Genomic DNA, 24205 nt, shown 5'->3' with positions numbered 1-24205 from the left:
GTTCATCCGAGAGTGTGGGGACAGTGGTGGGGCAATGCAGGCCAAAGCGAGCCAGGCTTATGTGACGGGCGTGCCCCGATGCGTCCTGGTGTCCCCATATCCGCCCCAGATATGGGCCGAATATGGAGAGTGTCCGTTAGTCCAGGCATTTAAGCTGGATATGGGTAGACCAGTTGGGTGTTTTTTTGATCTGGACAATGACCGCGCAGCCCATCCGGGCGTTTATGGTGGGTATGGGTCCGGTTTGTAGATGCTATTATGCAGTTCAAAAGTACGTAGGCTATCTGATTCCGATGAGAGTGGACGACCACATGAATAATGCACTCACCAAACCGTTCACTGAAACAGAAGTTAGTGATGCTCTCTTCCAGATTGGCCCTCTAAAGGCCCCTGGACCGGACGGATTCCCGGCCCGGTTTTTTCAGAAGAATTGGGGCATGTTGAAGGAGGAAGTGATTCAGGGAGTCCTAAACTTTTTTGCTGATGGAATTATGCCGGAATGTATCAATGAGACTACCATCGTCTTGATCCCGAAGAGCATCAAGGATTACCGCGCAATAAGCCTATGCAATGTCATTTATAAGGTCATCTCGAAGGTGCTGGTCAATAGGTTACGCCCCTTCCTTGATGAACTAATTTCTGAATCACAGAGCGCTTTCGTCCCTGACAGAATGATCACTGACAACGCCATTATCGCATTCGAATACTTCCATAAAATTCAGCACAGTAAAAATCAAAGAGATACATATGTAGCGTACAAGTTAGACCTCGCAAAAGCCTACGGTCGAGTCGGCTGGTGTTTTTAGAAGGTGTTCTAAACAAGATGGGCTTTGATGAGAGGTGGACGAAATGGGTGATGACATGTGTCCGAACGGTCACGTTCTCGGTCAATTGCAATGGAGATATGTTGGAATCCTTCACTCCCTCTAGAGGCCTCAGACAAGGTGACCCACTGAGTCCTTATTTATTTCTATTTGTGGCCGATGGTTTAGCTACCCTGTTGGACGGAGAGGTAAGAGCTAGGCGTATCACGCCCCTGAAGGTGGCTCGGGGCAGCCCGGGGATCTCAAACTTGCTTTTTGCCGATGATAGCCTCCTCTTTTTCAAGGCGTCGGTAGACCAAGCTGCGAGGGTGAAGGAGGTTCTGGATGAGTTCCAATTTGCCACTGGCCAGCTGCTAAGCAGAAACAAATGTTCTATCCTATTCTGCGAAACGAGCCGGCTACAGGATAGAGAGGACATTAAAGAGATCCTAGGCGTGGAGACTGCTTCTTTCGAGAGCAAGTATTTGGGACTTTCTACGTCGGAAGGTAGAATGAAGAATGGTAGTTTTCAGCCTATAATGGATAGATTTGGAAAAAGGTGCAACCTCTGGAATGAGAGGTTCATGTCTCAGGCGGCAAAGGAAGTAAATGTCAAGACAGTGGCGCAATCTCTCCCCACCTACGTAATGGGTGTCTTCAAATTAAATCAGAGCTTATGTGATAATTATGAGAAAATCATCAGAGATTTTTGGTGGGGGACAAGGATGAGAAACGGAAGGTCCATTGGATGTCATGGGAGAATATGATGAAACCGAAGAGAGATGGTGGCATTGGATTTCGAGACATGCATATGTTTAACCAGGCCCTCCTAGCAAGTCAAGGTTGGAGGTTGGTTCAGAAACCTGAGAGCCTGTGTGCTAGGGTTCTCAAATCCAAGTATTATCCTAATGGTAACCTACTGGACACGGTTTTTTCTTCCGATGCCTCTTCGGCCTAGAGAGGAATTGAGTTTGGCTTGGAACTCCTGAAGAAAGGGCTCATTTGGCACATTGGTGATGGAAAGAAGATTCAAATCACAAGAGATCAATGGATTCCAAGATCAGACGGCTTGAAAGTAGCTTCTTTTATCAAAAGAACGAGACTAAGGTGGGTTAACCAATTGATCGACCCGGAGACCAAAGAATGGAAAACAGAGCTAGTGAAACAGATTTTCCATGTGTTCGATGCGGAAGAGATCTGCCACCTTAAAATTCCAAAGTCTAATATGGAGGATTCAGTGGCTTGGCACTATGAAAAATCTGGTGTATTCACAGTTAAAAGTGCATACAAGTTAGCAGATTCACTTAAAAGAGATAGCAACAGCTCGGCATCTAGCTCTATTAGTGAGCCTGGAAATCGAAGTATTTGGGACGTCATTTGGAAGTTAAATGTACCGGAGAAAGTAAAAATCTTTGGATGGAGGGTGCCACTAATTCCCTGGCCACCAAGCACAATACCTTCAGACGGACAATTACTGTTGATAATACCTGTGATATTTGCGGAGTAGAAAAGGAGGATGAATACCATGTTGTTGTATAATGCACAAGGAGCAGGGCGTTGAGACATGCAATGAGAGCACATTGGAATCTCCCAAAGGAGCCGGAGCTCAGGTGTACTGGCCCTGACTGGTTGCAGATGCTGCTCCTTGTCAATGCCAAAGAAGTCAGAGATAAAATCATGCTAATTTTGTGGCGGGCATGGAGTCTTAGAAATAATGTGATTCATGGGGATAGGAAGGACACAGTAGCATGATCTGTGCAGTATCTATTACAGCTACATGATGAGATGTTTGTGGCTGCAAGTAATCCGGTGATGGATGCAGACAAAGGAAAACTGTCATTGTCGCCGACTAAACCGTCAATGCCACCAACCCCAGAGGACAATCTCTGGGTCGCCCCCCCTCCGGGTATGGTCAAGTTAAATTTTGATGCTGCTTTCCTAGGGGAATCTGGAGACTCGTGGGGGGAAGCTGTGGCAATGAACCATATGGGGATGGTGCTCATGTCCACTGGACGGTGCCTAGATCGGTGCAGATCAGTGGAAGAGGTGGAAAGCGCCGCGATCTTGATGGGACTGTCGGAGTTCGTGAAGCTATACAGTGGACAGATGATTCTAGAAACTGACTGCGCCTTTGGTGGGGGTGAGCTGCAGCCTGGGAGTCATAGCAAGTCTGCATGCCGTGCTATTATGGCAGATGCAAGGAAGTTGCTTGCTGGTTTTGCCTCCTCGGAGATCAGCAATGTAAGCAGGAGTAGGAACAAATGGCCCATGAGCTCGCTGCCTATGCGAGAAGTTCTGCTTATAATCGCGGACGTCCCAGCGAATGCTAAACATGTAATGACAAAGGAGTGCATTCCCACCGTGGTCTAAGTTGTAGCCATGGTTTCCTCAAATATATATATATATAAGTTCATAAAAATCGTTTGTTTTTGAATTACGTAACCTTACATGGTCGGATATCCGAATCAAATTATCAATGGAACAACAAGTACAAAGCTTTTCATACCTACACTGCTCACAATTGAACAATTGGACCCACCTCGCTTCTCCTTGCTCTCCTCTTCTTCTCCGACTCTGCTTCAGCGCTCAAAGCGTCCTCCTCCTCTTCTCGGACTCTGCTTCAGCGCCGCCACCTCGTCCGGCGACCTCTCCCCTCTTGTCCCACTCCCACAAGTGCAATTACCCAACCAAACCCTAAACCTTACTACGGCGCTCGACCTCCTCCACACCATCACGACTAGATCACGGCTGCTTTGGATGAGATTTATCTGCTTCCCCTGACCCATACTCCTGATCCTTATACTGTTCAACTTGGTTCCGGAATAATCAGCGACGTTGCCAAGATGGTTTCTGGGGGAGTCACTCTTAAGGTAAGAATATGATCATGGCCCCTTCTTCTTTCCGGCTATCATCACTTGTTGGCCGAGCCTCTTTGTTCAAAATTTGTTGTCCAACCCCCGTACTAGATTTATCCTATGTAGAATTTCCTAGGAACACACAAAGATACAAACAACCTTTTCTGTTCTTAGCAACTGGTGTTTTTTGAACTACTTATGTATTGATGGATATAGACATTCAGTAAACTAAATAGATCCATAATTTCGCAGCAACCAGAGGAGGAAGATCGACTCAGCATGCTAATGGATGACATTTTACTGTCCATCTTGGGGAGAATCGATCTAAGAACAGCTTCCAGGACAAGTGCATTGTCTACATGGTGGAGGTGCCTTCCTTGGTTGCTGCCCGAGCTTAGCATTGATGCCAAAAATTTCCTATCTATTCCACACTCGAAGCCTATCGAGGAGAAGGATATGGATGAAGCAACTCGGAGCTTCTTGGTTAACCGACATGGAGAATCCAGCATCTCAACTTTGCAACTTAAGATCTACTTGATCAAGAATTTCTTGTGCGAAATCGGCCAACTGGTAGGTGATGCAGTTGATAGTCGTTTGTTGAAAGAATTAGATCTCGCTATTCTTGATATTCGGGAGAGGAACTCTAGTGAGGAGTATATGCAACAACGAGCCTGACAAATAGATGGGTTTTTCAGTGCCTACCCTATTGTGCTCCATTGCCTCACAAGGCTGTCCCTATACAATGTACGCATTGACAAATTGGATGCGCACCATCTTCTGTTTGATTGCTGCAAGCAACTTAAGCATCTAAGCCTCTTTCTGTGCATTGGTGATGGCTCCTTGTTAAGATTGATGCATCCAATTCAAAACTCCGTGTTCTAGAAATCATCAATTGTGGTTTTGAGAGACTTGAATTGGTCCGCCTTCCAAAATTAGAAAAGTTCACTTGGGATAATTGGGTGTCTTACTGTGTGCCATGGGCCGCCTTTGGTTTTTTTTTAGACAAACTGCAAAGCTTTATTACGTCGTCACAATATTTACAGGGACAAAACCAAGATCGTTGGGCTGGCCTAACCAAACATGACGGCCAACCCTAAGAGATAAAGCGTGCTTTGCTAGTTTGTGAGCCTCAATATTCGTGCTCCTAAATTCATGAAGTATATTACAAGCCTCAAATTCAGACCTATGTTGTATAATTTCATGCGCAATTGCCCCGTAGCTTCCTTTGTTTCGCTGTTGGATGTTGTCGACGGCCACTTTACAATCAGAAGCAATATGTACCCTTCTTACATATATGTCATCTGCCAACGCCAGAGCCTCCCTGATTGCGAGCATCTCCAAGGTGCCGGGATCTGAAAGATGAGAGAAAACCACCGCCGAAGCTCCCAAGAAAGTTCCATCTCGGTCTCTACAGATTGCTCCCGCTGCACCTCGCGCCCGGCCTACTGCGGCATCTACATTGATCTTGACCATCCCCAATGGCGGTGCAATCCAGTGATTAACTCGATTTTGTGGGGCCCTAATGCCAGCCACCCCCGGCTCCTTGAGGGCATTGAGTTCTGCAATGTAGGAATTTACGAACCCACTGATGGCATAAGGTGTTTGGAAGATATCCTTGTACATTGCCTTCCTTCGAGCACCCCATAGTGCCCATAGGGTGACGACAAAGACATGAAAATCATCTTGGTTGAGCGCTTCGTGCATGACGAACAACCATCTTTTTGCGTTTTCCTCTCTGCATGTGCTCATTTTGTCAAGGATCGCCTCTGAAGACAGTGCCCAAGTGCTCCTAGAGACCGTGAAGTCCACTAGAGCATGGCGCCAGGTGTCAACAGCCCCGCAAAGACAGCAAGCTCGTGAAGTTGACATATTCCGATGATGGAATAACGCCGCTGTGGGGACAGAATGCTTGGCGAGCCTCCATAAGAAGAATTTCAGCTTTGAGGGAACCTTGATCCGCCACAATTCGGTCCAACCCTGGTCAGCACCTAGGGAGTCGGAAGAGGACCCATCTTCATCCAACCATGCCTCGCGACTTAGCTTTGTTCGCTGGATCTTCCGGTACGCCTATCGCACAGAAAACATGCCCTTCCGCTCCTCGGACCAAGCCCAGAAATCGCCAGTCTGGCGTGTACAAAGGGGTATTTGCAATATGGCTGCTGCATCTATCGGTATAAACACCGTCCGGACCAGATCCTCCTTCCAGGATGATGAAGTATGGTCTATCACCTCAGCCACTCTCATTGGTGGATCCTGAATTAGAGAAGTGATCGGCCTCTTCATGTTTGGTCTCGGCAACCAATTATCCTCCCATATATTTGTCGTTTCACCGTCTCCAATTCTGCGCACCAGTCCCTGAACCATGATATCTCGTCCATCCAAAATGGCCCGCCAAATCTGCGAGGGGTGAGACCCTAGTGTTGCGCCAAATATGTCCGAGTTAGGGTGATATACTGCTTTCAAGATCCTCGCACTCAGAGACAGGGGTTTTTGCAGCATACGCCAGGACTGCCGTTCTAGCAGGGCCAGGTTGAACATCTCCATATCCCAAAAACCAAGACCTCCAAGATGCTTTGGTAAGGTCATCACATCCCATGCCACCCAACTCGGTTTTCGTTTCCCCTGCTTGCTCCCCCACCAGAATTGTCTGATTAGCGAAGTAATGCTTTGACATAGTCCCCGTGGGAGCCGGAAACATGCCATCGAATATACTGGAATTGCTTGAGCCACTGCTTTAATCAGTACCTCTTTCCCCGCTGAAGATAATAGCTTTCCATCCATCCTTTAACCTTTTCCCAAACTTGGTCCCTCAAATATTTGAAGGTCCCGTTCTTCGAGTGACCGACCTCTGTTGGCATTCCCAAATACCTGTCACTGGGGGACTCATTATGCACATTCAGAACATTTTTCATATCCTCTCTTACCGCTTGTGGGCAACCTCTGCTGAAGAAAATCGAAGACTTATCATGATTTATCCTCTGTCCCGAAGCCAAGCGGTACGTTTCCAGCAGGTTTGATACCGCTACTGCCCCCTCATTCCCTGACTTAAAAAGCAGCAGGCTGTCATCTGCGAAAAGAAGGTGGTTAACGGCCGGAGCCGTGGGTGCCACCTTTAGTCCAACAATATGTGATGACGAAGAACTGGTTTTCAGGAGACACGAAAGGCACTCCGCTGCAATTAAGAAGAGATAGGGGGATATCGGATCTTCCTGCCTTATACCTCTGCTTGGCATGACATGATCAAGCCTTTCACCATTAAAAAGCACTGAAAAGGATACAGACCGCACCATGCTCATGATTGTTTTTATCCAAGGGGAGGCAAAACCGAGTTTTCCCATGATTGCCTCCAAATAGTCCCATTCCAGTTTGTCATATGCCTTCATCATATTGAGCTTAAGTGCACAATAACTATTAGGCCGCCTTTGGTTTTGTCCCATTTCTTGACAGGGCCGGGCCCATAGTGGTGCCAAATGTGCGACCCGCACAGGACCCATAATTTTGGGGGGCCCCAATTTTTTTATATAGACCTAGTATTTCTGAAAAAAAATGTGTAGCAGCTGCCGCACTAGGCCGCTAGGCGCTAGAGCTGGGTCTGAGTCGAGGCCATCGAGCGCTGGAGCTCGTCGGCTCGTCGCTTGACTCGATCAATCTTAGAAAAAAGGAAAGTGCTCTGTAGCGATGGAAACGGGATCGTAGGTAAAAAAAAAAGGATCGCTATAACAGTCAACCAGGATCGCCTCGATCGGAAAACTAAGGCCCTGTACAACGGCAGGTGCTTACATAGGTGCCTGAAAAAAACCCGGTTTTTTTCTTAAAAATGGATTACACGGGTGCTTAGGTCACGTGGCAGAAGCAAAGTTTTGCTTCCGGTGCCAGCCGGTGCTTACAAAAAATTACCGCTCATTCAAGTCACGATGCCTTGGCTGAGTGCCTCCATCGGCAGGAAAAAAAATGGCCCAGCTAGCACCCATACCAAGCACTACGCTTTGTGGATCAAAGAAATTGTCTAGGCGCGACGCAGCTAGCACCGATCTCCAAGCACCAGCATTGTACAAGGCCTAACAGGCCAACAACAGTCCCATCGGCGCCGCTACAAGAGTCAGGAGACGAAAAAAAGAGACAAGATCGTCTCGTCGGTCGTCGCCTTTGCCTCATCAGAGCGATCGGATTCAGGCCGTTGTCGTTGCCTTCCTAGCTTCCTCTCCTAATTTTCAGACTCGTCGTCTCGTCGGATCAACCGTGCCCGAATGACCGACTCAGCCTCCAAGTGCTTAGCGAATCCTTTAGTTCATACTCCTAAATTCTAATTCTTAATTTCCTAATTAATTTTTGGCAGGGATCATTACTTCGTTAGAGATTGTTTCTTACCTCCTCAATTAAAGATCACAGTGTAGCAGTTTAACCAGACAAGACCCAAAACTAGGTGAGTTAGATGATTCGTCTAATTGCAAAACATTGACATTTTATTATTTACATTATAAAAAAATTCGTGAGATATATATACATTATAGTTGCTCGTTAATTTTCCCCGCAATTTTCTTGTGCTTGTTAGTTCTTTTTTAGCGAGATAGGGCCCAATATTTTGTTTCGCACAGGGCCCCGGATTTTGCCGGCCCGGCCCTGTTTCTTGGAGAGCTGGTACTCTCACATGATGCGGTATGTGGTCAATGCGAATTTAAATTAAGCGAGGTTCTACGTGGAACAACTTCCATACATACTCTCTCATTGGATTTCAAAGGGGAAAATGTTTTTTCGATAAAGGGCGCTTTTATTATCTTGAAATGTAGCATCAAGCGGATACAAAGCATTATGAGTAACACCCGGCCTCTGTGCATAACTAGGATGCACACAGCCAAACACGTAAAGTCTGACAAAATGAAAGAAAAAAAAACGACAAAGGGGAAAATGTAAGTGGTTTATTTATGCGAAGTATTCACATCCTTTCCTACTTCCGTGTTCATTATGTTTGTCATTATTTTCAAAGATCGTTTGTATATGTGTTTATCCATGCACTAGTAGAAAAAGGGCCTTTAGTCCCGGTTCGTAAGGGCCAACCGGGACTAAAGGGTCGGTACTAATGCCCTGACCCTTTAGTCCCGGTTCAAAGCAGAACCGGGACTAAAGGCCCTCCACGTGGCCGGTCCACCTTTAGTCCCGGTTGGTAACACCAACCGGTACGTTTTCTGAATTTTTTTGAATTTTTTTGAATTTTTTATTTTCAAATTTCTGAATTATTTTAACCTCTAATCTCTAATCACCCATCATCACTGCTCAATTTAATCTCTAATCACCCCTCATCATTCCAAATCATCTAACTTCCCGGACGGTCACCCATCCTCCCACTCCCCCAGCCTGAGCACGCTTAACTTCCGGGTTCTATTCTCCCTCGTTTCCAAGTTTGCACTCGTTGTTTTCCTGACAATAGTAAGATGTCAATCCTATTAACCCTCAGGAGTTTAGCTTGAGCATGAAGTCACACATTTCACTGTTTGAGTTTGAAACTATTGTTCTAAAAAACAATGATTTTTTAGTAACACTAATATTTCTTGAATAAGTAGTTTGACCATTGTTTGACCACAGTTTGACCATAGTTTGACTAGATTTGACCAAAATTCAAAAAAACTGAAATAATTATTTAATAACACTAATATTCTTGAATAATTATTTAGTAACACTAATACTTCTTGAATAAGTAGTTTGACCATAGTTTGACCAGATTTAATGAAAATTTAAAAAAACTGAAATTTGAGCATAACTTTTTTTCCTTTTGAAATTTGAGGATTCTACAAATTTGCAAACAGGCCGTAGGCGGTCTCCATCGGATGTAACTTTTCGAGTAGATGATTTTTCGTATAAAAAACTTTTTAATCCGAGTTCGTATGCAAAGGTTATGCCCATTTTACAAATTTCAGAGAGATTTTGTAAATAAAGTTGAAATTCATATTTGTAAATTTTTCCAACAACTAGACCACATATCACATGGGAAACTTATTTTATTTTATTTTTTTGACATTTCCATCATTTTCTTTTGTTTTTTCTAAAACTGAAAAGGCGGTCCACGAGAGGGGGGGGGGGGAGAGTTTGAAAATGGGACCTTTAGTACCGGTTCGTGCCATGAACCGGTACTAATGCCTCAAAGCCCATTAGTCCCGGTTGGTGGCACCAACCGGTACTAAAGGTCTAACCTTTAGTACCGGTTGGTGCCACCAACCGGGACTAATGGGCATCGCACCCTTTAGTCCCGGTTCGTGGCACGAACCGGAACTAAAGGGCCCAGGTGAACCGGGACTAATGCCTTAGCCGCATGAATCGGGATAAATGCATCCATTGGTCCCGGTTCTGAACTGAACCGGGACTAATGGGCTTACCCGGCCTGGACCAAAGCCCCCTTTTCTATTAGTGATGGTCGACAATCAACATAGCTAATTCTTTTTTTATAATATCATCACCCTTCTTGTATATTATACATTCTTTTTTATATCCTCTGATCAGCTTTGGATTCAACCTGAAATGAAGCAACTCCTCCCCGAATTCAGTAAGCTAAGAAAGTTGTCCGTACGTGGTATCTTTGTTGAATTCGACCTTTTATGGACGACAATGCTTCTTGTGGCGGCACCATGCATCGAAGTATTACATATTGAGGTGAAGTATTTTCTCCTTAATTATATTGCCTTCCTTTCCTTATCAACATTTAAGGCTTATTGTAGTTCTTCACATATTTTTGAAAGAAAGATGTTTAAAACCTACATACGCTTACTACTGAACCTAGTAATCACATCTAGCCTACAGTGATACAACATGGATACGGGCGACTCCACGGGCGGCGGCCGCGCGTCCCCGACGCCACCAATTCTGCCGGAGCCACCGCCGGTGATCTCGACGGCGGACGGGGCAGGGTTGGGGGCCAACGGGAAGGGGAGATCCTCACCGCCGCTCCACCCGGTTGTCACGTCCCGCGAAGCAGATCTTCCGCCACCGTCGTCTCTGCGACTTTCGCCGGATCCGCTCCTACCAGATGAGTGGCGGCCGGCGTCGGTGGCGGCGCCCGATCTTCTTCCTTCCACGTCGTCCAGCCCGGATCCCTCGACGGCAAATCGGGATTGGGAGTTCTTGAATCATTCGAAATGGTACGTGTGTTTTCAGGATGATAGAAAGGCGGGGCGATGGATCAATGGCTTGATCTACTCGCATCCGTCCCGTTGGATGACGATCCGTGACGAAGACAGAGACATATTGGCCGGACGACATCTCAACGTTGGCGAAGATATTGCGATTGGTAGGAGTTTTATTATCGATGTTTTCCATATCGAGGTTCTTGAGTGTGTGTAGGCACCCATAGAATGCGAGGAGCAAATTGAGGTCGTGGATCTTACGAAGGACGTCGAGGAACCCAAGCCTACGCAGTGGGTTGGGGGACGTTTTTGGATTCTAGCTGATGAAGATGAAGACGATGATGATCTGCCGGAAGCGACGGTTCGGTTACCATCTACACTTGGCGTGGCTACATCTACCTCGGGGTCTAAATCTACGGTGAGTACTAAGAAATCGTGTTCGCTGGGTACTCCGGTTCCTTCGCGGAAGTCGAAGGTGAAACCATGGAGAGGACCGTTGCCAAAGGACGGGCCGTCGGCCATCACGTTGTCCGATTTTTTCCGTCCCAAGTGCTGGACGAGAGTGACCCGGCGAAAGAAGAAAGATGGTTCTTTGGTGTCACAGCGATCCCGGCGGTGGCCGTGCCGTGTGACATTTGGGCGGCCCGATCTGAGTGTTTGAATGATCTATTGGGCTCAGTTGGGCTGCCTGTGGGTGCCTGCGACATAGGCTTGGTTAGTACTGGGCTAGAGGCCCAGGGGGCTGGCCAGGCAAGCGACGCAGCGGGTGCGGACGATGTGCATGAGGAGGCCTCGGTTCGGTCGCCCCTACATGCACGTTCTCCCTCTCCCCCACCGCCTGTTTCTGCTAGGGTTCGGCGTCGCGGGAGAGTTGGTTTCCCATCGCCTCCTCGCGCCGTTCTTCCCTGCGTTTTGCCGGAGCCGACCGGCGCCCACCACCTGTTTCGCTTCTGCTGGCCATGCGGCCCAAACCGCCTCTGCCGCGGGTGCTGCCGGTGGTGAGGAACCAGACCGGAGCCGCGGGCGGCTCGGCCACTCCGGCTGCGGGTGCTGCTGCGCCGGGCCCTGCGCGTGCGGCACCTCCACCCCAGGCGGTTCCACTGCCGCCTCAGGGGGCGCCTCCACCGCCGCCAGCTAGGGCCTTGCCTCCGCCGCCTCAGCAGCCTAGGGCTGATCCGCCGCTGCCGCCTAGGGCCGAGCTGCAGCCGAACCAAAGGCCATGGCCGCGGCAAATGTAGGGCGGCCGCGGTGGCCCTGGCCAAGGCTCAATCAGCCGTGGGGCGGGTGCGTCAGCGGGAGATGATCGGAATCCTCCTCGTGGTCAGTGGGGCGATGATGGGTATGACGCTTACGGTGTTGGGCTACATCGGGGTTCTTCGTCTTCCGGCGGTGGCCGTGGATATGTTTGGACAGACAACGGCCATGCCAACTGGGGTTTTTAGGGGCCACCCGGTAAATTTGTGGAGGGGGCGGTCGCCCCTAATAACCGCTCTTTCCGGGGCCATTTCCGCGGAGGTCGGGGCAGGAACAGGCGGAACTATCCGCCTAGGCATCCGAAGACTACGGTTGAGACTGAGGTGGTGGCCGACGGGGGATCGGTTCTACCGCAGGTGGAGGTGGAGACGGTTCAGGCCCTGGCTGAAGTCACGTTGCCAGAGCCCATGCAGACTGGTGATTCTGCTTCTGAGCAAGGTACGGATAAATCGAAGGCTGACAAGGTGTCCAACTGGGCGGCGAAGAAGAAGAAGCTCACTTGTTTCCGCTGTGGTGACACGGGACACTTTATGGCTGATTGCACTGTGGAATTATGTGACATGTGCCGGAAACCTAAACATACCGCTGCCGAGTGTCCTCTTATGCTTGGGCCTAAGCCTACTGTTCAAATTTACGGGGTATGCTGCTCGGAGTTGATATTCTTCGAGTCTCCCAGTGTGGCACCCTTGGCACCAGTGGTAGAGACCTCTTTCCCCGGGGTGGTGAAGGTAGTTCATGGACCGTTGACCGAGGCGCAAATTATTCAGCAGTTGCGGGAACTCACTCCGGGTGATTTTCAGTGGTCGTTGCTCAAGCTAAATGATACATCCTACAAAGTTGATTTCCCATCTAAGGAGTATCAGATGAGAATCCTCAAGTTCGGTATGAGCAGGGTCACAGGCACTAGTTTTATGTTGCAGTTTGATGAGTGGAAAAAGAAGGAGCCGCAGGGCACGCCGTTGCGGCAGATTTGGGTTCGTTTCTCCGGGGCGCCATCTGATACCCTGGACAGCTTTTTGGTGACGTGGAGCTTGGGTTCTTTGATTGGCAAGACTGAGCAGGTGGATATGCCCTTCACTCGGGCTAACGGGGTGGCGCGTTTACTTGTCAGTGTTGCTAATATTGAGTTCTTACCGAACGTGGTGCCTTGGACTTATGAAGGTGTTCTGTATCAGCTAGACATTCAGTATGAGGATCCTAATTTGTTCGATGATTTTGAGGATGATAATCCTATGGACACGTCTGAGGGAGGAGGTTGTGACGCCCCCAATTTGACCGTACACTAATCATACACGCAAACGTGTACGATCAAGATCAGGGACTCACGGGAAGATATCACAGCACAACTCTAAAATAAAATAAGTCATACAAGCATCATAATACAAGCCAGGGGCCTCGAAGGCTCGAATACAAGTGCTCGATCATAGACGAGTCAGCGGAAGCAACAATATCTGAGTACAGACATAAGTTAAACAAGTCCGCCTTAAGAAGGCTAGCACAAACTGGGATACAGATCGAAAGAGGCGCAGGCCTCCTGCCTGGGATCCTCCTAAACTACTCCTGGTCGTCGTCAGCGGGCTGCACGTAGTAGTAGGCACCTCCGGTGTAGTAGCAGTCGTCGTCGAAGGTGGTGTCTGGCTCCTGGGCTCCAACATCTGGTTGCGACAACCAGGTAGAATGGAAAGGGGGAAAAGAGGGAGAAAAGCAACCGTGAGTACTCATCCAAAGTACTCGCAAGCAAGGAGCTACACTACATATGTATGCACTGGTATCAAATGGAATAAGGGTATCATATGTGGACTATACTGCAGAAAGCCGGAATAAGAGGGGGATAGCTAGTCCTATCGAAGAGTACGCTTCTAGCCACCTCCATCTTGTAGCATGTAGAAGAGAGCAGAAGGTAAATCCATCAAGTAGCATCGCATCGCATAGCATAATCCTAACCGATGATCCTCCCCTCGTCGCCCTGTTAGAGAGCGATCACCGGTTGTATCTGGCACTTGGAAGGGTGTGTTTTATTAAGTATCCGGTTCTAGTTGTCATAAGGTCAAGGTACAACTCCAAGTCGTCCTGTTACCGAAGATCACGGCTATTCGAATAGATTAACTTCCCTGCAGGGGTGCACCACATAACCCAACACGCTCGATCCCATTTGGCCGGACACACTTTCCTGGGTCATGCCCGGCCTCAGAAGATCAACACGTCGCAGCCCTACCTAGGCACAACAGAGAGGTCAGCACGCCGGTCTAAATCCTATGGCGCAGGGGTCTGGGCCCATCGCCCTTTGCACACCTGCACGTTGCGAACGCGGCCGGAAGCAGAACTGGCCCCCTTAATACAAGAGCAGGCTTACGGTCCAATCCGGCGCGCGCCGCTCAGTCGCTGACGTCATGAAGGCTTCGCCTGATACCACGACGTCGAGTGCCCATAATTGTCCCCGCGTAGATGGTTAGTGCGTATAGGCCAGTAGCCAGACTCAGATCAAATACCCAGATCTCGTTAAGCGTGTTATTTTGAAGTAACCGCGAACGCCGACCAGGGCCAGGCCCACCTCTCTCCTGGGTGGTCTCAACCTGCCCTGTCGCTCCACCACAAAGTAACAGTCGGGGGCCGCCGGGAACCCAGGCCCACCTCTACCGGGATGGAGCCACCTGCCCCTTCAGCCCCCATCTCCAAACAGTATCACCGGTAATGTAACAGTGTAAAGTATATAGTATATGCCCGTGATCACCTCCCGAGTGATCACGGCCCGATAGTATAGCATGGCAGACGGACAAGAATGTAGGGCCACTGATGATAAACTAGCATCCTATACTAAGCATTTAGGATTGCAGGTAAGGTATCAACAGCTGGAGCAACAATGACAGGCTATGCATCAGAATAGGTTTAATGGAAAGCAGTAACATGCTAAACTACTCTAATGCAAGCAGTAGAGAGAAGAGTAGGCGATATCTGGTGATCAAGGGGGGGCTTGCCTGGTTGCTCTGGCAAGAAGGAGGGGTCATCAACACCGTAGTCGAACTGGGGTTCGCCGGCAGTCTCAAGGTCTACCGGAAAGAAGTAACGGAGGGGGAACACAATAAATAACAAAGCAGTCAAAGCATCACAAAGTGTAACATGGCATTACGCGGTGCTAGAGGTGACCTAACATAGTAGTAGGTGCTACTGGCGAAGGGGGAAAACATCCGGGAAAGTATTCCCGGTGTTTGACGTTTTCGGACAAACAAATTAGAGGGTTATTGTTGCATGTTCACTATGTTAGGGATGTGTGGCGGACGAACGGACTGCGTATTCGGATTCGTCTCATCGTTCTGAGCAACTTTCATGTACAAAGTATTTTCATCCGAGTTATGGTTAATTTCCTACGATTTTCCAAAGTTTTAAGTATTTTTTGAAATTTCTGGATTTATTATATTTAGTTTAATCCGAACTGACCAAGTCAATTTGACTAGTCAAAAGGGCATGTGTGGCCCACATGTCATAGACTATTTTCCTAAACAAATAAATAAACCTAACTTATCTAAATGAGGACCCACATGTCATCTACTACTAAAATAACTTAGCACTAATTAAATACTAGTACTAGCTAAACATCAAAAGTAATCCTAAAACTAATCTATCTAATTAAATTAGACCTAAACTAATTTGGGGCAGCCCCACACACGGCCCCACACACACGCTGTACACACATCACACACACCTACAGAACACACACAATGCTAGGGAGTAAATCTATTCCTTTTAACACAAGATAGCATTTTGTGATTTTTTTAGGATTTAATTCATGCCTTATTTGAATTTGGTCAAATGGGGTAACTTGGAGCTTGTCAAGTGTACTACACGCCCACATAAATATTTCTCATAATAAAATTTGTTTTGCTGTTGTTTTGCAGCCAAACAAAAGGCTGAACAGCGTTATTGTAGCAAAGCTAGCCAGCGCTACAGTGAAGTTCAGTTCACTGTAGCAGCGACAGCAACAAAACGGCAGTAGCAGCAGCGCTGCGCGGCGACGAGGGGCTTCGAGCGCAGGGCGAGGCGTAAACCCAGGGCGCGCACTAGGCGGCCAGGGCGCTGTCCAGTGGCGGTGGCAAGGCCACGGCGGGGCGTGCGTGCGCGGCAGCAGCGGTCTAAGGCGCGCATGCGAGGCGAGCAACAACAAACGAAGTCGTAGCAGCAGTAGTGGTGCAGTAGCAGCATCAGCAGGCAGTGGCGGGAGTAACTAGCAGCAGCACGGCAAAGCAACATCAGCGACAAAGCAGTAGCCGAGCAGGGCACGCGTATCACGACACGGCCATGGACGGGATGGAGGCGGCAAGGAGCATCGGCGAGGACAGGGGGCGCGCGCGGGTGCGGCGTGGGCGCGGAGGCCGCACGCACGGGCGGGCGCAGGGCACACTAGGGGCGTGGACTGGACGCGGGCTGGGTGGTGGGCGCGGTCGCCATGACCGCGGCCACTGGAAGGAACATAGACGGCACGGGGCGGCGTAACGGAGCATGAGCTGGAAAATAGAGGAGGGGGAGAGCGGATGCTCACCGAGGAGCGCACGATGGCTCGGTGGAAGCTTAGGAGCTGCAGGGGTGGTGGATCGTCGAGGTTGACGGCGGCGACCGAAGGTAGGCGATGAGCTCGATCCCGACGGTGGAGGGGCTCCGAGCTCGAACTTGTGGACGGAGAGGAAGTAGCAGACGCTGGTGGTGCTGGCGGATGCGGTCCCAGGGCGCGGGGAGGCCGGAGAGCGAACGGCCGAGGGCATCCATGGTGACGGCGGCGGCGGTTGCGTGTTGTGGGGAGAAGAAGGACGAGAGCAGGGGAAAAGAGGGCGCCAGGGTTTGCAAGGGAGTCGGGGGCGACCTATAGGGCACCGATGGCCTCTGGATGGCTGCCCCGTGGCAGATCCATGCCGTGGACGTGCCGTCGGCGTCCACCGCACCATGATGAACAGGGGGAAGGAGAAGGCCCCCTTGGTGGGCTGGGTTGCTCCTGTAGCGAGCAGGCTAAGTGCACAGTGTTTGACTTGCATTACTTCTTTTCTTTTGCCTTTTTCTTTTATTTTAGCTTATGTTTTCTCTTAGTTTTTAATCAATTTTTTATTTATAAATTATACGGTAAATTTCTATATTGGTGTTATAACATAACCCGCGGCCACAAAAGTTTTACCCTAGAATAAATATTTTAGTATTTTATAAAATACAAAAGGCAATTATTTAATTGTTTTAACTACTGTTTTAATTGTCTAAGTGCATTTAATTGATTTATAAAAATGTGGTTTCTCCATCATAATTACTTCAGATTTATTTGTCACATTTTGTTTTAATATTTGAAAGCTTTTGTTGTTTGCCTTTAATTCAAAGTTGAATTTGGATCGGTTCTGAACTAACGCGCGATTAGCAACAGTAACCGAGGTGACGTGGCATCATTAGCGTGGAGTTACTGTAGCTTAATTATCCGGGCGTCACAGAGGTGCCCCGGGGAACCAGGATGATTCGGCTAAGGGTGATGATGATAAGGCCAAGGAGCCGGCGGGTCCGTCGGATTCTAGTGACATTGCTCCTGTTCGGTCTTCTGGTGCGGCTTCGACATCCACCTTGCAGCTTGGGTCCTTGGGACCGTCTCTGCTCCGCCTCGGCTTCGGGGTGTCTGTCCGGGTTCCGTGGATCCTGTGGTTCCCATTTGTGCGTCGGCGGTACTTGAGTTGGGAGATACCGAGGGGTAGGTGGCCCTTCCCACATCTCCTACCTCTCCTATGACCACCGTGGATGGAGCTACGTTTGTGGCTATGGCTAGAGGTGACGGGCAGGAGGCCCGGTCCTTTGAGGTGCTGACGCCGACGGCGCCCACGGCGGGCTCGGCGTTCCTCTCCACGTCACCGCACGCGTGCGGAGGAGTGGTCGTGCAGGAGGCCGCCGTCACACCGTGCCCCGTTGCGGTGGGTGGGTCGGGTGGCGCGGCCGTCTCACCGGCTTCCTCTCCGAAGCACCGCATGATGGCTTCCCCGGTCCCTGCTGTCGGCGGGTCGCCCGTGGACAAGCCGCGGGAGTCGTCACCGTTTTCTTCTGCTGCCCCGGTGGCTTCGGCCCCGGGCGCCGGTATTGGGGGACGGGCAGGAGGCCTTTCCCCTAGCAGAGCTTCACACGAGGAGGTCATCGCCTTTGGCGGTATCCCGGATCCTATCTCCCAGGGGAGGCGGATCAGCGGGAGGCTGCAGGAGCAGCCTGACGTTGATGACATGCAGCTGAGGTGTGCCATGAGGGCTGCCAAGTTGCGTGACATCGAGATCTCCACTGGTATGTCTGTTAATAAGTCGAATTCCATTTTGCATTTTACCGATGATGAAATTATTCATAATGCAAATCAAATAGGAGTTTCACTTGGTAATAATGATATTGAGATATCTAGGTCGGTTAACGACATTCTTGATTTGGAAGCTGAACGAGCGGTAGATATGATTCGTCACATTGCTGCCGTTAAACCTATGAACGACTCGAAGATTGATGCGCTTGGGGTTAGGGTTCTTGATGGCTTGTGTGCCGATCTTGACCTTGCGTTACCTGAGACGGAGGAGGACGAGGGGTGTACCAATCCTGAGATGTCTCTTCATGTAGATGAGTCCTTGGTGATTGAAGCAGAGAATGAGTGTTGTGACCAGGCTAATGGTCACATTAAGCCAAAACGGACTTGGAAACGGAAGGTTTATCCTGTCTCGGCAGCGCGTAGGATTGCTAGGATCCGTACCGCCAAAAAATTTCATGATGAACTATGAGAGGCATTTTCTGGAATAGCAGAGGTCTTAGAGACTTGGCTAAAAGAAGGTTTCTAGCGGATGCTTCTCTTGAACATCATTTGGATTTTATTGCTTTGTCTGAGACTGGAAGAAGCAACTTCACTTCACAATTTCTTACCACTTTGTCCGGGGGGTAGATTTTGACTGGCATTGCCTCCCCCCTCGAGGAAGATCCGGTGGGGTTTTACTTGGGGTTAAGTGAGAAACTTTGGAAGTTCGGAGTGTAGTTTTGGGAGAGTTTGCTGTCAAGTTTCGAGTTAGAACTAAGGCAGATGGGTTTGATTGGGCTTTGGTGGCAGTTTACGGAGCTGCGCAACCAGAGCTCAAGCCAGATTTTTTGGCGGATCTGGTTTGCATTTGCGGTAACGGGCATCTCCCTCTCTTAGTGGGGGGGGGGGATTTCAACATTATCCGAATAAAAGAGGAAAAGAATGATGACAATTTTTACGGTAGATGGTCGTTTATGTTCAACACTATTATCGAAAGCTTGGATCTCAGAGAGATAGAGCTCTCGGGTAGGAAATTCACTTGGGCTAATTCGTTACCGGTACCGACGTTTGAGAAACTTGACCGTGTTCTAGCTAGTGTCGAATGGAAACAGAAGTTTCCTTTGGTAACTGTACAGGCATTGACACGAGGTGTCTCTGATCACACACCGTTACTAGTCGACTCGGGCGTTCAAACATTTGTGGGCAACAAGAACATTTTCTCTTTTGAACTTGCCTGGTTTGAAAGAGAAGGGTTCCTCGAGTTGTTAGCTCGGGAGTGGGCTAAAGACTCAGGAGGAAGGACGCCTATCGAGCGATGGCAATGCAAGATTCGTCATCTCCGAAGGTTCCTTCGTGGATGGGCTAAGCACACACATGGTATTTATAAGGCAGAGAAGGAGAGACTTCTTCTTCTTATTCAAAACCTTGAAGTTAAAGCAGAAACTTCTATCTTGGATTCCAGTGAGTTGGAAACGAAGATAGAGGCGGAGATGCGACTTAAAAAGCTTCTTCGCGAGGAGGAATTGAAGTGGGCGTTGCGAGCTAAGGTTCGCAAAATAGTACAAGGCGAGGATAATACTCAATTCTTTCATATGATTGCTAATGGGAAGCATCGTAAAAAGAGAATTTTCCAACTAGAACGAGACGAAGGGACGATAGTTGGTCAAGACAATCTGAAAGTCTACATTACCAATTATTATAAGCAGTTGTTTGGTCCCCCGGAAGAGAATTTTGTGTCGTTAGATGAGTCTAGGGTTGACGATGTTCCTCAACTTGAGACTGACGAGAATGAGATCTTGACTGCTCCTTTCACAGGGAAAGAGGTGTTTGAGGCCATTGCACAAATGGAGAATAATAAGGCTCCAGGACCGGATGGGTTTCCGGCGGAGTTCTATAAAAAGTGCTGGCATTTTATTAAGGGAGATTTGATGCCCATGTTTCAGGAGTTTTTTGAGGGACAACTTCAGTTGTTTAAGCTGAATTTTGGAACGATAACTCTTCTTCCTAAGAAGACAGAGACTGTTCGCATTGAGCAGTTTAGGCCTATATGTCTGCTTAACGTGAGTTTCAAAATATTCACCAAGGTCGGCACGAACAGACTTACGTAGATTGCGCACTCTGTAGTTCATCCGTCCCAGGCTGCTTTCATGCCTGATAGAAATATCCTTGAAGGGGTTGTTGTTTTGCATGAGACGCTCCATGAGATCCACTCAAAAAAGCTTGATGGCGTAGTTTTTAAAGTGGATTTTGAAAAAGCATATGATAAAGTTAAATGGCCTTTCCTTCAACAAGCTTTGCGTATGAAAGGTTTTGATCCGGCCTGGAGAAACCAGATTGATTCCTTTACGCAAAAAGGGAGTGTAGGGATTAAAGTGAATGACGACATAGGACACTATTTCCAGACACACAAGGGGCTAAGGCAAGGAGACCCGATGTCACCGATCCTGTTCAACATAGTGGCTGATATGCTGACTATTTTAATAGGACGGGCAAAAGATGCAGGGCAGGTAGGTGGCCTGGTTCCACATCTAGTTGACGGAGGGATTTCCATTCTTTAGTATGCTGATGATACTATCATCTTTATGGAGCACGACTTGGCGAAAGCAAGAAACATGAAGCTGCTGTTATGCTTATTTGAACAATTGTCCGGGCTCAAAATTAACTTCCACAAGAGCGAATTGTTTTGCTTCGGAAGAGCTAATGATGACCAGGAGGCGTATAAACAATTGTTCGGCTCTGAATTGGGCTCATTACCGTTTACGTACTTAGGTATACCCATTCATCATCGTGAGCTAACTAACATAGAGTGGAAATGCATCAAGGATCGTTTTGAAAAGAAACTGAGCTGTTGGAAAGGGAAGCTCATGTCATACGGAGGACGATTGATTCTGATTAATTCGGTCCTTACCAGTATGCCTATGTTTCTCCTATCCTTTTTCCAGGTTCCGGTGGGTGTCAGGAAAAGGTTAGACTTCTACCGATCTCGATTCTTTTGGCAGAGTGATGAGCTTAATCGAAAGTATAGGCTTGCTAAGTGGGATATATTCTGTAGGCCGAAGGACCAAGGGGGTCTAGGTATTGAAAATATGGAAGTCAAAAACATATGTCTCCTTAGCAAGTGGCTATTTAAACTTTTGTCTGAGACGGAGGCTACTTGGGCACAGATTCTGCGTAATAAGTATCTTTATGCTAAAACCTTGGCCCAGGTGAATGTGAGGCCTTCCGACTCACCTTTTTGGAAGGGTTTGATGAGATTTAAACAACTCTTTTTCAACAAGACAAAATTTATTGTCGGGAATGGAGCTACTACGAGGTTCTGGGAGGATACGTGGCTTGGGGAGACCCCCCTTGCACTTCAATATCCTACTTTGTACAACATTGTTCGACGTAGAGAAGCCTATGTTGCAACTGTTTTACAATCCACTCCCCTCAATATTAGTTTTCAGAGGACGCTAGTTGGAAATCGTTGGGAGGCCTGGCTCCATCTTGTAAGACGTTTAATGGTAGTCCAGTTGTCCCAGCAGGCAGATCAGCTGTATTGGAAACTTACTAAGAACGGTGTGTTCTCGGTCAAATCCATGTATCTGGATGTCATTAACTCTAGCGTTATCCCTTCCTCGATACACGTTTGGAAAGTAATGGTACCCTTACGAATCAAAGTGTTTATGTGGTTTGTGCATAAACAAGTCATTTTGACAAAGGATAACCTGGCAAAACGCAACTGGGTGGGTTCTTCTAGGTGTAGTTTTTGCGATCATAACGAAAACATCAAACACCTCTTTCTTGATTGTCCGTTCGCTAAGATTCTGTGGCGGTCGATTCATATTGTGTTTAATATTAACCAGACCACCTATATCAACATGTTATTTGGAACATGGCTTGATGGGGTTGATTCCGATACTGCGAGACACATTTGTGTTGGCGTTTGTGCTTTATTTTGGGCAGTATGGAACTGCAGAAATGATTTAATTTTTAACAGATCAACAAACATTCACTTCTTGCAGGTTATCTTCAGGGCCACGGCGTTCATCCATATGTGGTCGCTACTCACTCCGACGGAGGCCAGGAAGCGTTTGGTTACTGCGTCTACCCGATGGGAGATGGTAGCTCGGTATATTTTCAACCGGTTTGGATGGCGGTCATGTAATAGGATAGGCATGTAGTGCTCCTATTTTATTTGCCAGCCGGTTGTGGCTTTGGGCTTTAGCTCTTATGAGCTTTTGTTTATTTTTGCACTTCGATACTTGGAGACTTTGTTGCTGGATTTCCTTTTTAATAATATGATCCGTATGCATCTTTCTGATGCAGAGACTGGGGTAAACCCCCTTTTCGAAAAAAAAAACATATGTAATGAATTGGTCACATAAATACATGTATGGGAACATACATGTGATGTGGAGGACAAGTTCAAGCAGCAGTATACTGAAAGAAGAACCCCTCAATGGAAAATGCACATTGACGGCTCCAAAAATTTGCTTTTGAAGGAGCTAAAATTCACTGGATTTAGGTCACTAGAACATCAATTTACATTTATAAGAGCCATGCTAGAGCGAGCTCCCAACTTGCAGCTGGTAGTTCTGACAGGAGATGAGCAATGTGACGACTGTGATACCCTTGATACACCACAGTGTCCTTCGAAATTTCCAAAGAAGGCTGAGCAAGAAATGGTGGCTAGACGAATTCAAGATGGCAAGTTCTCGCCACAGATAGTTTTTGATGAATAAGAAGCTGCTATCAAATAGTTAGGGATGTCATATTTCAGGAAAAATAATATTCAATATTTAAGCTGTAACCATATATGCTAGTGAAGCTCCCAAATTCCCTGGTGCAAAATTGACTTTATATTTATGAAAACATGCACCATGTGAAATCTGATGGTCGGTCTCAGCAATCAGATTGAGAAGGCAGGACCGCTATAAGGCAGCCTGCAAAACTTCCTTTCTCGTGTCTCAATATCCTTATGTAACTAAATTCTTAATTCTGATGTCTGTGTAATACATGTTCTAGACTAGCACACATGATTTCTTCGTATATATGTTACTTATTACTTTAGGCTTTGCACAACTAGCAAGAATTGATGAGAAAAAAGTGTGCAAAGCCTTGGAGGTTGCCTGAAAGTGGTCATCTTCTCATCTTTGATGTCCTGAAGTTTAGATGGCATCTCGGCAAACAAGGCCAGCAAAAAATTAAAAGACCAGTCACGGTTTCCAAAATAATTTCAGCTGATTAATATTGATATAATTCGTTGAGCAAAATACATACTCCCTCCATCACATAATATAAGACGTTTTTGCAAACTAATATAGCTTGCAAAAACATCTTACATTACGGGACGGTCATATATGTTCTCAATCACACTAATCCCGGATGTACCAGATTCTGATAGATATAGCTAGACTGGCTTCATCTAAAGATAAGTTCATAGGCCTGGCATAATTGTAGTGCATCATCATCATACTAGTGCATTTCAGTATAAGCTACGTTCAACATCTAGACTCTGATGAATACGGCATCCAGACCCCATCCTGGGTGCCCCAGAATATGTCAGCCGGTGAGAGGTAGAGAGACGACGAGCGGAGGGCCGCCGCCGCTCGCAGGGCGTCCTCCTCGTCGGGGTCCAGGCACGGAGGAGGCAGGTACGTCGACAGCAACTCGTAGCGGCCACCATCGGTCGGGTCCCACGTCGAGTATCCGAAGGGGTTGGTGAGCTCGTTATCCTCGAACGCCAGCTGCGCGGGTTCTGGTTCTGGGCAGGGGAAGCCGCCGTTGCCCTCGCCGAGCCCCATGTCGACGGCTGGCAGCGACAAGTCGTCGTCGTCGTCGTCGTCATGGATGACCATGGGCTGCTTCATCGTGCCGCAGCCGTTCTTGGACAGCGGCTGGTCGCTGTGGAGGATGGTGGTCTTAGCC

At 48.0% G+C, this 24205-nt stretch overlaps 1 pseudogene; it reads left to right on the top strand.

Moving 5' to 3' along the window:
• The first annotated feature begins 293 nt into the window (after positions 1-293).
• On the top strand, positions 294-23019 carry LOC147992807 (uncharacterized; annotated as a pseudogene).
• Positions 23020-24205: the final 1186 nt, after the last annotated feature.

Source organism: Triticum urartu, chromosome 1A, assembly GCF_056163025.1.
Source record: "Triticum urartu cultivar PI428250 chromosome 1A, HENAU_Tu73, whole genome shotgun sequence".
NCBI lineage: Eukaryota > Viridiplantae > Streptophyta > Magnoliopsida > Poales > Poaceae > Triticum > Triticum urartu.
This window is presented reverse-complemented; position numbering and strand designations above follow the sequence as displayed.